This window comes from Papio anubis, chromosome 6 (genome assembly GCF_008728515.1).
Source record: "Papio anubis isolate 15944 chromosome 6, Panubis1.0, whole genome shotgun sequence".
Lineage (NCBI taxonomy): Eukaryota > Metazoa > Chordata > Mammalia > Primates > Cercopithecidae > Papio > Papio anubis.
The window spans coordinates 160,709,195-160,722,890 of NC_044981.1; the positions used below are offsets into that span (position 1 = coordinate 160,709,195).

The following is a 13,696-nucleotide window of genomic DNA, read 5'->3' on the forward strand; positions in this document are numbered from 1 at the left end:
AGGGGCCGGGAGTGGAATAATATGGTTTGGCTCTGTCCCCACCCAAATCTCATCTTGAATTGTAACTTCCACAATTCCCACATGTCGTGGGAGGAACCCAGTGGGAAGTGATTGGATTATGGGGGCAGGTCTTTCCTGCACAGTTCTTGTGTTAGTGAGTAAGTCTCTTGAGATCTGATGGTTTTAAACAGGCATGTTTCCCTGCACAAGTTCTCTTCTCTTGTCTGCTGTCATGTGAGATGTGCCTTTCACCCTCCACTGTGAATGTGAGGCCTCCCCAGCCATATGGAACTGTAAGTCCAATAAACCTCTTTCTTCTGTAAATTACCCAGTCTTGGGTATGTCTTTATCAGCAGTGTGCAAAACGACTCATACACTAGCTCTCTCTATGGAAGATATGAATGACAAGAAATAATGCTTTTCTCTGAATCATGGAAACTCAGGTGAATTTTACCTATCTTGTACTCTTTTATGTTTCTAGACTGCTTCTTTCTTTTCTTTCCTCTTCTGCCTCCTCCTCCTTCTCTTCCTCCTTCTCCTCCTCCTCCTAATAGTATGTGTCAAAATTAGTTTAAAAAAAAAAATCTTCATTTTGAAAGATAAAATATTCAAGATTTTTCGATACTTTCAAAACTCTTTAGAAAGTATGTGTGGAGACGCAGGTGCCTATGTATCTGAAATGGTAGTTAGGAAACTCAGCTATTAGCCATGAGTTTTAAATTGATAGGAGACACACATTTAGAAGCCACATGATGTTTGGGAGTTTAATCTCCTAAGATAATCACACTTCTGCCGTGCTCTATTGTACAACTTGTCTCTTTAATGATATTTTCAAATTGCCCCATCAAGCCTAGATGAAATATTGCCACTGAGGGCAGTTAACTACATCCTATTATTCCCACGGCAGCAAGCTTTGTTATCATAAAAAATTAAGACTCAGAATTTAAATTTAAAGTTTGGCAATTTGCAGTGAGGTTTCCAACTTTTAATTCCAGCCTCCTCCTTTGGGAAATCCTGTGCTTCTGTGAGTTGTGTAACTCCTGTCTTTTGGGGAAAGAGCAGTCTAGACTCCACTTGAAAAGGCTTTTTGCAATTTCCCTGTGGCCCAGAGCAGTGGTTCTCCGGCTTGCGGGAACATCAGAATCTCCTGGAGTGCAGCCAAAACACAAATTGCTGGGCTCTACCCTGTAAGTGCTGAGGTAGGAGGTCTAGGGGCCTTCTGAGGGTCTGCACTTCTCACGAGGTCACAGGTGGCCTGAAACTGCTGGCCCAGGGATCACATGGTGAGTACCAGCTTATAGTAATCCAGCTTATTCACAGGTCTGTATTTCCCACCTTTTAAATTGTAAGCCTACAGATGATGCTTTTTAAGATGCATTAAGAGGGTTGAGTCATTAAGCATGGGGTGTTCTTAAAAGGAGGCAAGAGGAGTTCATCTCTGTCCTGCCCTCCTGAGTTCTGCAAGTGAGCACATATATGGCATATATCCAGTGGCTTATGTTCTGTCAAACAGAACAAGACTTGACCATCATGGCCAGACTCATGAAAACCAGGCACCTGGAATAAAATAAATCCACTGGGTTTCACTTCTTGTCTTTCTTCTCTTCTCATTTTGTTCGGTCGGGGGGTGGGAATTTGTATTTGTGGTGGGACCTTTGAGTATGCATTTTTTGAAACTTTTCTTTACCCCTCTGAAGTGGGAGCCATTGAAGGAAGGGTTGGTAGCCAAGATGAGGGAGAAAAGATGACATTTTAAAAATAAGTTGGGTTGAAAACCAATTTTTCAGGTTAACTTCAAGGTTTGAAACAATGTTAGTCTAACAAGGAAGCCAAGGAAAGTTAATTCTGGCAGGGGCTTGCTAATGAACTCTGTATAGGAGAGAGCCAGAATCACCTCACCTTCTATTTCTAAATTTGTGGGTACAGCTAAGGAGCTTGCACACTTAAATCTTCCATAAACCATACTTAGATGAGATGCTTCCCCCTGCTCCATTTCTGCAATGATCTGTTGAAAAAAGCTCTAGATCTTTATGAGGTGATGTCCATGTCCATCATTAATGAGATTCCCAGTTTAAAAAAATCCTTTTGAGTTCTGTGTACTTTAGTTATCTATTTTTCTTTTCTTATCACTAAAGTTTATTTTTTTCAGGAATATTTCAAATTTTTATTAAGAATTTCTTCCTATTTTATGGAGAAATGAAAGTTGGAAAGGGGAAGATTTTGTTTCAACAAAATAAAAATGTTTTGAGAAGGCAGAGTGGTGTCTTAAGTGGGGATGAAGTGACCCCCACACATTCCTTATTTTTGAAGATTTTCCAGCACAGGTGGAACAACAATAACAACTGCAGAAGATACTGAGTACTGTGAAAAGAATTTCAGCCTTGATCATTTCTAGCGATGACTTCATAACTCACTGATCTTGCGGGTTCTGTCTTTGGGCAGTGGTTTCTGTTCCTTGGTTGTTAGAGTGATTTATCCCCGACATGAAAGCATGACAAACATTTAATGTAAAAATACCATTGTTTCCTATGTGTGAACTCACTGGCTACCCTCTCCTCCCCATCATCCTCACTCCCTTCATTTGTCATCCTGGAAATAGCAGCAGTGGCATATGGCCTGAAATAACTGCAGAGTCAAGAGAACAAAATTGAACTTTCAGTGCCCAAGATTTATGCATCAAAAATGTCTAGGTCCCAAAACATGCTTTATGAGAGTTAAAAAGGAGATCCAGTCCCTCTGCCTCAGGTGACAAATGGGCCATATGTCTGTGAGATTTACCTGCTCACCGGCACCTGATATTCGGCAAGCCTCTGAAACCATAAGAGATCGTTCCAGGGTGCAGCATGGCCTCAGCCCAGTCATAGTAACAATCATCACTCATCATTGCAGTGGGAATTCCAGCCTAGCAGACTGTTTAAGAAAGATACAGGGAACATGTAGCCAAGTGATATATATATTCATTGTATAATTATTCAACAATCACACATCTTCTCGAGTTACAAACGTGAGAAACTACCTCAATATTCCTGACTGCTGAGCACAATGTCTATGTTGAGTAAGGTGTTATTGACATCGATCCTTGGGCCCCCAAACCTACCCATTTCTTCCAATATTCTAGAAGTCCACTGGTGTAGAAACAGAAGCAGGGTAGCTTTCAGGTTTGGAAATCTCAGTGGCTTTCATTTGATGACCACCTCCCTCCATTCCTATTTCCCTATTCTCTTGGAAAAGCTTTGTTGTTAGTCATTTTCACTTTCTGATTCTCTGTTTCTTATTATTCATCCATGTAAACTATAAACTAGTTTATAGTTTAAATAGTTGTAAACTATAAACCAGGTTTAGTTTATAGTGGACTATGATTATGTTGACCACATAATACAACTTATTTTGTTCAATTAACCAAACCATATATATCTGTGGGGAGGAAAAAACAAATACGTACAAAAGTTGTAATGCACATTCTTGTCTGTTTTTCAAAGACCTACTTTCCTCTCAGACAGAAACGGGAGCTATAGCCTACTACAGTTAATTTCCATCTAAGGTCTTTCAAAGGTACTATATCTTTGTTGTAAGTTGATTAACATTTTTGTTTGTTTGTTCCTGGACATCGGCTGCCCTAACACACAAGGACATTACTACTTGTCCAGGAAGATAACTTTATATTTTATTTTTAAATAAAAATTATAGTTTTTGAAGGGGGCTTTCTACGAAATTGTGTTCTACTCCAGAAGTAAAGTTAAACCAGTATCTTTGTCACATGTTGCCATGGAACAGTCTTTATGGCAGTGCCATCAACGGAGATTCTGAGCTAGTTCTAGACGTTCTTATCTGTTATGATGATAAAGAAGTCCATGATTTCAGCACACTCATTTAACTAGTGGGTTCAAATAGCCACAAATGATAGCTTTTCCATTTCACTTTTTTTGCTTGCCACTATTACTCACTTAGTTTAATGGAATATTTTCACTCCAGTTATGATGGCACCTCAAAATTACTAGGTCTGGTGGTTGATGAAATTAATCAAAGTAGCCACTGCTGAAATGGAATATCTTCTGGGTGAATCTGTATTACTTTACTGACCAGTAGATCTATACCCTCTCAGGAGTATTGGAAAACTTTCATTAAACCTTTTGAGAGTTATGATCTCACTGGGGAGACAAAATACAAACAGGCTAAAGCTAAGTAAGATCACTAGATCTAAATAGAAATTCTCAATAAAACATATGAGGTGCCACATGGTGGTCTAATTCAATGGTGAAGCTAATTCTAAGGCAGGATGTCTGATCTTCCAGAGATACTTGTCACCTAATAGTTGCTACAATTGATTGGGTCATCCTGGCTGGCCCATGTTTACTTTCCTTCCAACTCCCTTACTTAACTTACCTCACCTCCTGTGCTCTCTGAAAATGTCGTGTTCAGTCATCGAATTCTACTTCCTGAGGTGTAGCAGGGCCAATATTCACATGAGTAGCTGATGCATTCTGGTGTACAAGAGGAGGAAAAAGCATATCATGAACCAGAAAGGAGTTAGGAACTGTGACCTGGATCTTCAGCATGATTTCTAAGGGTGGTAAGATTTGGAAGGCTTGAGTAGAGGCTTAAAACTGTGTGAATGAAAAACTAGAGAGCAAAAACCCCATCAGGTTGGAAAAGATAGGTTTACTTGGGTAAGTACATTGGAAAGAGTGGTAGCACCTTATTAAGATTTGGGAGTCATTGGCCAAAAAGTGACTGCTAGCATTGTAGAAATAAATAGGATTGCCAAACAAAGGAATGTAATGAGAAAATAACTGAGGCCTGAAGCTTGAAAGGAGGAGGGGAGTGAGAAGCTAGTGAAGGAGAAAGAGAAGGACCTCTGTATATTCAAGGAAGAAAGGCTCATTGCTAAGAGGGATATCACATAAATTGAAAATTGGCAATGGTTTGGACCAAATGCTATATAGATCGATACTTTTCATTAACAAAGTGCCTTGTAATTTGATTTGATCTTATTTGAAGACAGCATTACTTTTAAAGGGATATTTATGCTCCTAAGTTCAGACATAGAAACTAGCATTAATCAAAGATATTAGCTCATGTTAATTTTTCTTTGCTCCATTTATGCTTGAGCCAGTAATAGCGTTTTGGGCTATATCTACATAGAAATCTACATATTGAGAGAGTGAGAGAGAGCAATGTTGTAGGGTAAAAAAGAAAAAAAGTCCTTTTGGCAATTAAGTGGATGGTTGATTCCCTTAATATTCTAAGAGCAAACACAGCTATCATTATGAATCACTATAGTTGATGAGTCTAATTCCTTTTAGTGCCATTACAGCAGATGCTCACATTTCAGTCCTCCATGGACAGATCAATCTTCGTCATCTCCTCATACATATTCCAACATCTATACTGGAGTTTTAGCATACTGCAGGGGCATGAGATAACAGCAGCACTTTTTGGTAAACTAGCAAAACAGCTACTTGGGAAACCAGAATAAGACAGTACAAAAATTCCTGTTATTTCCAAAAATAACAGTGGCCACCAGTTACCTGTGCATGTGAAGCTGTGAGTGTGAATGCACCCACTTGGCCGATCCTGGCTTTCTGGAGGAGTTTTCTCTAAAGGAGAGGTAGTTGAGGCCTTAGCACTTGTCACACACAGCAGCGTTAAATCAGAACCAGCAGTAGTGTCAATGAAAAAGCCCCTCTAATGTAGGAGATTGAGAATGGCTACACTTTGTGGTCTTTTAAAAACTACCACACACACACATACACACACACAGAGTCACACACGTGTGCCAGATTCCTGATTATTCTTGATGAGAACACCACATATGATTTTGGAATAAAAGGTGGCAGAAACTGCCTCAGAAAAGAAAATATTTGAGTGTTTTTTTGGGTGAAAATTCTAGCCACTTTGATTAACTGGCATCCTTGAAGAATTCCAAAGACTCTGGCTAATTTTTTTTTTTTTCTATTCTACCTGGATAGAGGTTCAAAACAAGGCCTATAGCTGACTGTATCAGTTTCCTGAGGCTGTGGTGAAAAAGTCCCACAAACTGGGAGGTGGAAACAACAGAAAGCTATTCTCTCACTGTTCTGAAGTCTGAGGTCAGATGTCCGCTGGGCTGGCTCCTCCCCGGGCTGTGTGGGAGAATCTGTCCCAGGCCTCTTCACAGCTCCCTGAGGCTTGCTGGTGATCTTTGAAGTATCTGGGCTTCTACTGCCTCACCCTGATCTATGCCTCCATCATCACATCATGTTCTCCCTGCGTCCAGAGACTTGTGTCCACATTTCCCTTTTCCATAAGGACAACAGTATTAGATTAGAGACTGATCCTACACCAGTAGGACCTCATCTTAATTAATTATATCTTCAATGACCTTGTTTCCAAATAAGGTCACATTCTGAAGTATGAGGAGTTAAAACTTCAACACGTGAATTTGGGGCAGATGCAATTCAACCCATAATACTGTGGCTGCTGATCCCCCCAGATTCACGTTCTTCTCACATACAGAATCCATTCACCTCATCCCATAATAATAATATAATATAATAATTATATGTATTATAATACTATGTATTATAACATCTGCGTTTCAATCACCTCATCCCTAGCTCTTTCCAAAGATGATTACATCACATCTTCCATCCAACATACATTTTTGCAATGTCACTTGGTCTTTTCCACAGTAAGAGGGAAACTATTTCATCTCCCTTTGCTTTCGGTAACTCTTGACCTGTTCTAATCAACAGAATGTGATGGGAATGACTCTGTGTGGCTTCTGAGGACGAGCCTCACAAGAGCTGTAGCTTCTGCATTCACCTCAAGGAATGTCCATTATTGGGACCCAACCTCCATGTCAGGACAAAGCTCAAACTGCCACCTGGAGAAGCCCCAGTCCACAGCAGTCTGAACCCAAGCCAGGGATCAGTACAAATTGCCAGCCATGACAGTGAGAATATTCTGAACCCTCCAGTCATCCCAGCACTTCCTATAACACCACATAAAGTGGGAGAACTTCCTGGCCACATGAAGAACTATCATGAATAATTTAAGCCACGATGTTCTGAGGTGCTTTGTTAGTAGCAATAGAAAAAGTGAAACAGAATTTGGTATCAGAAGTGGGAGGCAGTGAGCAAAAACTGCACCATTGTACTCCAGCCTGGGTGACAGGGCAAGACTTTGTCTCAAAATATTTTTAAAAAAATAAAAAAAGAAGTGGGATGCTTCAATAACAAACCCAAAGCAGATGGTGTTGGCTTTGCTGGACAGAAACTTAAAAAATAGCAAGAAAATTTATTGCAGACCGGGAAGGTGGTAAGAAAATTGCCATTCAAGCCTGGGAAAATGGTGACCTGCATTCTGTAGTTGAAGAACATTTGGCAAAACTAATACTAGCAGAAACATAGAAGATACAACATGGACCTAATGAACTTGTGAATTTGGCTAAGGAAATTCCCAGGCAGAATGTTCTAAGTGCCAGCAGGCTTCTTTGAGTTCTTGATAATAAAGTGTGGAGAAAGACTGATTTAAAAAGAAATGGATTTTTAAGTAGGATTTAAAGAAAGTATTCCAACTTAGATTTTGTTGGGTTAGAAAATACAACGATTTCTCATTTCTAGCCTGTCCAGTGGGCAGAAGGTTCTGAAAGTAAGAGGTGGCTCAGGCAAAAATCAAAGACGCATGCCGCCAGGACCACATGGCTTCAGGTTTCAGGTCGAGTCAAGGACATGGATACAAAACCCTTTGTTAAGATCAGAGAATGTGTTAAAAGGTGCTTGTTCCTCCTGAGCTAGACAAGTTTCTCCTAAGATTCCTAAGAGCATTTGCCCATGGAACTCTGATTTATAGCTAAAGCAGAGAGAAGGCCCGTAGCACAGAGATACGTAGGCAGAACTTTTGTCTGGTGGGTTGGATGATAATTTTATATCCTGAAATCCCACAGAGTTGTTTAAGAAGCTGAATCAGTTTAGCCTGAAAAAGATCAAGACAGTGCAACACGGAAAGAAGTCTCCTTTCCCCCAATGTCCTGAGGGCTGTCAGAAAACTACCTAGTTGAAAGCATAGACTATTTCTTATAGAAAAGGAAAGGTGATTCAGAGGGTAGAACCAAAAGCTTGAAGGGAGAAGCCACGTGTGGAGGAGAGCTGCTCCCAGCGGGGAGATCTAGGGTTTCTTCAGTGAGCAGGAGGAATTGCAGGGCAGGCATGGCTGTGTTCCAATCGCTACATGCTTCCCCTTTCCCCCTGCGGGTTTGTAGTGTCTGCTGCAGATACTGTGTGTGTGGAAGGCAGTTGGCTTGTCTTTTTTAATTCATGGGTCTACCTGTGTCCAACTTAGATCGTGAGATCCTAATCTTTGCATTAGACCCTGACACCATAATGAGATGAGAGTTATGGAATCTTGGGAGAAAGTAAGTGTAGTTTGCATGTCAGAGAATATAATATTTTATGGTCAAAGGATAGATTCTGGTAGATTATAGATGACTACAAATTCTTGCTGCTTCTCCTATGGAGAGGTGGGGTTTATTTTCCTTCCCTTGCATCTGGCCTGGCCCTTTGCCTGGATTTGACCAGGAGAATGCAGCAAGAATGCTGATGGCACCTCTGTGGCTAGGCCTTTATCTGCAGCTTCCACCTGTGCTCCTCTTGGGAGAGCTCTCATGGAATCCAGTCACGTGTCAAGAACCCAAGTTTGGCCAAGTGGGAAACAGAGATAGGTTTTGCAGCTCTTCCTCCAAGGTCACAGACTTGCAAATGAAGCCATCTAACTATAACTTAATGACCGTGGCCTATGTCTCAAAGAGCAAAAGAAATGTCCTCCCCCTCCCTGCCTAAACTTATGATGCAAAAAATTGTGAACAAATAAAAGCCACAGACTTTTGGGGGCAGTTCGTTACTTAACAATCTTAACAATGGGTAAACCAAACAACTTCTCAGACGAGACCGCCTCCAGTAGGCTTGGCTCATGCCTTGGCCTTGGACCTCTCCCGAGATTAAATTTCCTGAAACTTCAGGTACATTGAGCACTATCCCAGTGTACTGTATATATGTGTTTAATTAAAACAGAAGGAGTGTGTTTTCATGTGATTAAACTTGAATTATATGGCATACATCTTATTGAATTCTCAAAAATGGATCAAGTTCCCTAATATTTTATCTTGGTTATGTTGAATCAGTATTATAACTGAAACTGTGAGTCTGACTATACCATTTAGACCTGGTCATATTTGATGAAAATGCACAGATGATCAATCAGAAACCATCTTAGGACAGTGAGTACAGAGTGAAGAAACATGATTCATGTCTCAGTGGGCATGGTAGCCCTGCTAGATCTTTGGCATCGAATCCTTCCATTTCTCCCTCATTTTCATTTACCGAACACAGTGTTTACTACGTGCTGTGGATGAAAGCTCTGAAAAGAACTATGATGTACAAAGAGAGAAAAGGAACATGTTAAATAAAGACAAATTCAAAACCCCAAACTCTCTGAAATTTCAAATAGTTTTCCCTCATTCACATCCATAAGCTGTCAATGAGGAACCACCTGAGACATCAGGGTCTTGTTTGAGTGTTTGGCTGATCACAGACCTTCTTTCTCTTTTCATGTGCCCTGATTTCCATCTGGGGAGCTGTGAGCTATACCCACAGTCATTACCAAAATTGATTTTGAGTCTACATCTAAAGCATTATCCACTACTTCCCTGAGGAAGATGAAATATGTATTTATCAAAATGTCTTGGCTGAGAAAAAGGTAAATAAAAGCTGATGTAATAATACCAGCATATTTGTATTTTTAAGCAAGAACATCGTCTGCCTGCCTGCCTGCCTGCCTGCCTTCCTTCCTTCTTTCCTTCCTTCCTTCCTTCCTTCCTTCCTTCCTTCCTTCCTTCCTTCCTTCCTTCCTTCCTTCCTTCCTCCCTTCCTTTTTCTTTTTCCTTTTTTTTGACAGAGTCTCTCCCTGTCTGTTGCCCAGGCTGAAGTGCAGTGGTGAGATCTCTGTTTACTGCAATCTGCACCTCCCGGGTTCAAATGATTTCCCTGTCTCAGCCTCCGGAGTAGGTAGTGCCTGCCACCATGCCCAACTGATTTTTGTATTTTTAGTACAGACAGGGTTTCTCCATATTGGCCAGGCTGGTATCGACCTCAGGTGATCCACCCGCCTCGGCCTCCTAAAGTGCTGGGATTACAGGTGTGAGCCCATCATGCTTTCATTTCAAATTTTCCTCCTTCCATTCCCATCTGTGAGGCTGGCTTCCCTGCAAGTGTAGTGAGCCGACAAGGGAAGCAGGTGCTGTAAGTAATGGATGCCTAAAAAGGTTGTCTGCAAAGACAGGTACACCTGTAAAGGACAACTGGCATGCTGTTGGAGTTTCCACAGATAATTACATTACCCAGACTTGTAAAATGTCAGACATAAAATAATAAACAGGACTCTGGATTTGGTGGTTCTTTCTAATCAAATAGAGCCATCTATGGAGCAAATCTTTATTTCACTGGTTTCTGTCAGAATGATGCCCTTTCGTCAGCAGCTCTTTATTCACGAAATACTGCACAGGCAAGCATTTTTCCCCTCTCCACAGTATTAATTAAATTACATAAAACTGGCAGTGTTTAAATTCTGGCATCTGTATTGTCTCACTTAATTACACCCCTGGACTCCTTTCAAAATCCTTTCATTTGCTACAGGGACATCTATTGGTGAAAGGGGAAGAAATCAGATGTAAGTGATCAAATGTAATTTGGGGTTTGCACCTGGCCCCATCCCCAGCCTTGCTGAACCGATTCCTGCAGTCTGTCTGTCTGGAGCACTTCCACCCCGTGCACAGTGGCTATCACTAGATAGCAGAGGGAAACTAACACAGTGACAGAGATTCATTTTGAATTAAGGAAATTCTATTGTTGGGCCTCACAAATAAAATACTTTTCTATATTCTTTCAATTTTTTTCAAACCCACTCAAGAATACTCTAAAGTGAGATACATTTTTTCCCTCCCCAATCTCAGCAACCTACTTACGTCATTTAAGGAGCTTCCTTATAGCTCGAGCTCACAAGAACTGTCCAGAAGCTCACAATGAACGCCATGCCTCAGAGGAGGTGTCTGAAGGCCAAGCTCAGCAGAGGCCAGTCCTGCCTTCCCAGGGCTTGGGCAGGGTGGACAGGACATTTGCAAGGCAGAAGAGCAAAGCACCCAGCTCCAGCTGTCAGGTTAAAAACTGTTGCCAGAATAAAGATTAAGGAGGCCCACAAGATTTTTTTTTCTGTGTTTCTTTTTTTTCTCGTCAGTTCTTTCTCCTTCTTTTTTCTTTTGAACTTAATGTGTCCAAAATCAAATTAGTTTATTCTCCAGATATACTTATCTCATCTATGTTTATTACTTTTTTTTTTTGTCTTAGTGAATGACTGTCATCCAAGCCAGAACCTGGGGTCATCTTTGATTTTTCTTGCCCCCTACATGCAGCCCCCAAATTTCAGCCTCCCCTGCTTCTCACCCCCATTGCCACTGCTTCAGTGTGGACAATCGCTAACCTGCAGCTGGGCTCTCGTGCATTCTCTAGATCCTCAGAACTCTTGGCCCTTTTTTCACATCCTGACCCTGCCACTGGTGAGCCTTCTAAAATGTGAATCTTGCACAGTTACTGCCCAGTGGCTCCAAATTGCCTACACAATAAAATCCAAACTGCTTAGCATAGAAATTGGGACCCTCTATGATCCGGACCTTGATTCCCTCATCAACCTCATTTCTCTCTCTATTAAATTGTTCACTGTTGTTGAACCGCTAAATAGGATCTATAGACTGAAGTGTTAAAACAGATAGTTAGACTCTACTAAGAAAATATGGGGCAAAATTCATCAAGTTTTTACTTTTTGTGGAAGCACTTTGAAAAGAGAGAAAAATCTTAGGTTTGATTCAGAAACAGTTGTGCTGGTTATAATGGAACATGGATTTATTTTTTGAACTAAAATTAGCATCTTTAGCAATTCAGAAAATACTGTTGTTAATCAAACAGCTAAAAGTTTATCTGTCTTTCTTTCGTTGCTCATCAAATAGTTAATGAATGCTAGCAATATGCCATCCAATGCAGTGAGCACTGACCACAGGAAGATAAATGGGCCTTTTCCAGCCTTCCATGAGCTCACAGTCCAGGGCAGAAAAAGACAGTCACAGCCACATGATAGAGTATGGCTAATCAGAGAAACACAAATACATTTTTAGCTGTTTGGTTAATAATGCCATTTTACAAATTGTTAAATGTATTAATTTTAGTTCAAAAAACATTGAAGTTCCATTATAAGCATCAATTGTGTTTCTTTTTTTTTTACTTGTATGATCTTTATTATAACCTCCATAATAACCTGTATTTACAAAAAGAAAAAATAAAAATGTAAGTTGTAAGAACAGTATTCTCCAAATTATTTGACATTTAAGACCACTGACAAAAGGAATCACTAGAGATGTTTCTTAATCAAACCAAAGCACCCAGGTTAACCTAGCTTGTGTTAATTACATCTCTATATCACATGTATATCACAGGTAGTAAAAACCTCAGGTAAATCTCACTTGAGAAAAAAAAGGGTTATTGTTTTACAAAAAGGCAAATTTCAGGGTGGGGGTTGACATTTACATTTAGTTACAGTTTGATCCAGGTACCCCACTATGTTCTCAATTTCACTCTCCTTCTCTCAACTATAGTTACTTTGCCATTGTTTTTCACACATCAACCATCCCCATGTAGTGAAAAGTACTGACCCTAGAAACTCCAGGTTTCATTTAATCAGTTAGTCAACTTTATAGACTCAAACAAGCCTTTATAGTAATTCTATAAAAAGGTCCCAGATGATTGAACATTCCTGGCCTTGCTTGGGTCACATGTCCACTCTTGATCCAAACATGTAGCTAAAAGAATACAAGTACTGATTGATCAACATTATCCTCTTAAGCTTGGGGTCAAGGCATGGGGTAAGCTTCCTCCAAACAATGCAGGCTGAAAGTACAGAAACAGCAGTTCCCCAGGGGAAATTTACCAAAATAAAGAGGAAAATATGTTGGACAGGGAAGAAACAAAATACAGTTATTAATGTGCTTGAGCTGAATCTTGAAAGATGAGTAGAAGTTACCCAAGTAGAAGAGATAATGAAGGTCATTCTAGGCAGAGGTAGCGGATATGGAAAGACAGAGCATAAGAACACGTGGGACCTTCAGGTACCTTTTACAATCATTTCAATCTGGTAGAATAGGTGTGGATATATGGCAAGTTAGAGATCCGGAGATGTTGATTGAAATTGTAATGAGTCGTACTGGAGAGGCAATGTGAAGTACTTGTAAGTTTCAATAATCTTTTGGGGAAGACTTCAGATGCCAGAAACACAAACACTTTAACATTTCAGTAATATCATTACTGAAGATTAGGTAAAGCTGTCTTCTGAAGGATTACAACCCTTGTATCTTTGTCCTTTGCACCCAGTTGTGGTCAAATAGCTGAAGATGGGTTTCTGACTTAAAAGCAAGCTGGGATAAAATCTCTCCCTTCGGAGAACCCCCATATAGGTGGGTCATTTGCCAGGTCCATCAGATCAGCACTCTAGGGAGAATTAACTAGTAAGAAGTAGACCTAGAGTGGTAGCAGAAGAGGCAGAGAATGGTTGCATAAGCTTAATGGCAAGAACTAGAGATGGGGTGACAAGAACACAGCTATTAAAACTGTGGTGTGTC

General features: G+C 40.4%; 1 long non-coding RNA gene across 1 annotated transcript in view; it reads right to left on the reverse strand.

Annotated features, from left to right (window-relative positions):
• LOC103884133 overlaps window positions 1–13,696 on the reverse strand; it is a 34,462-nt gene that overhangs the window by 6,015 nt on the left and 14,751 nt on the right. Inside the window, exons 2-3 of the long non-coding RNA XR_004184475.1 lie at window positions 4,384–4,481; window positions 2,779–2,910 (exon numbers count right to left, since the gene is read on the reverse strand). This is a non-coding gene — a long non-coding RNA (uncharacterized LOC103884133). The remainder of the gene's footprint in view (window positions 1–2,778; window positions 2,911–4,383; window positions 4,482–13,696) is intronic.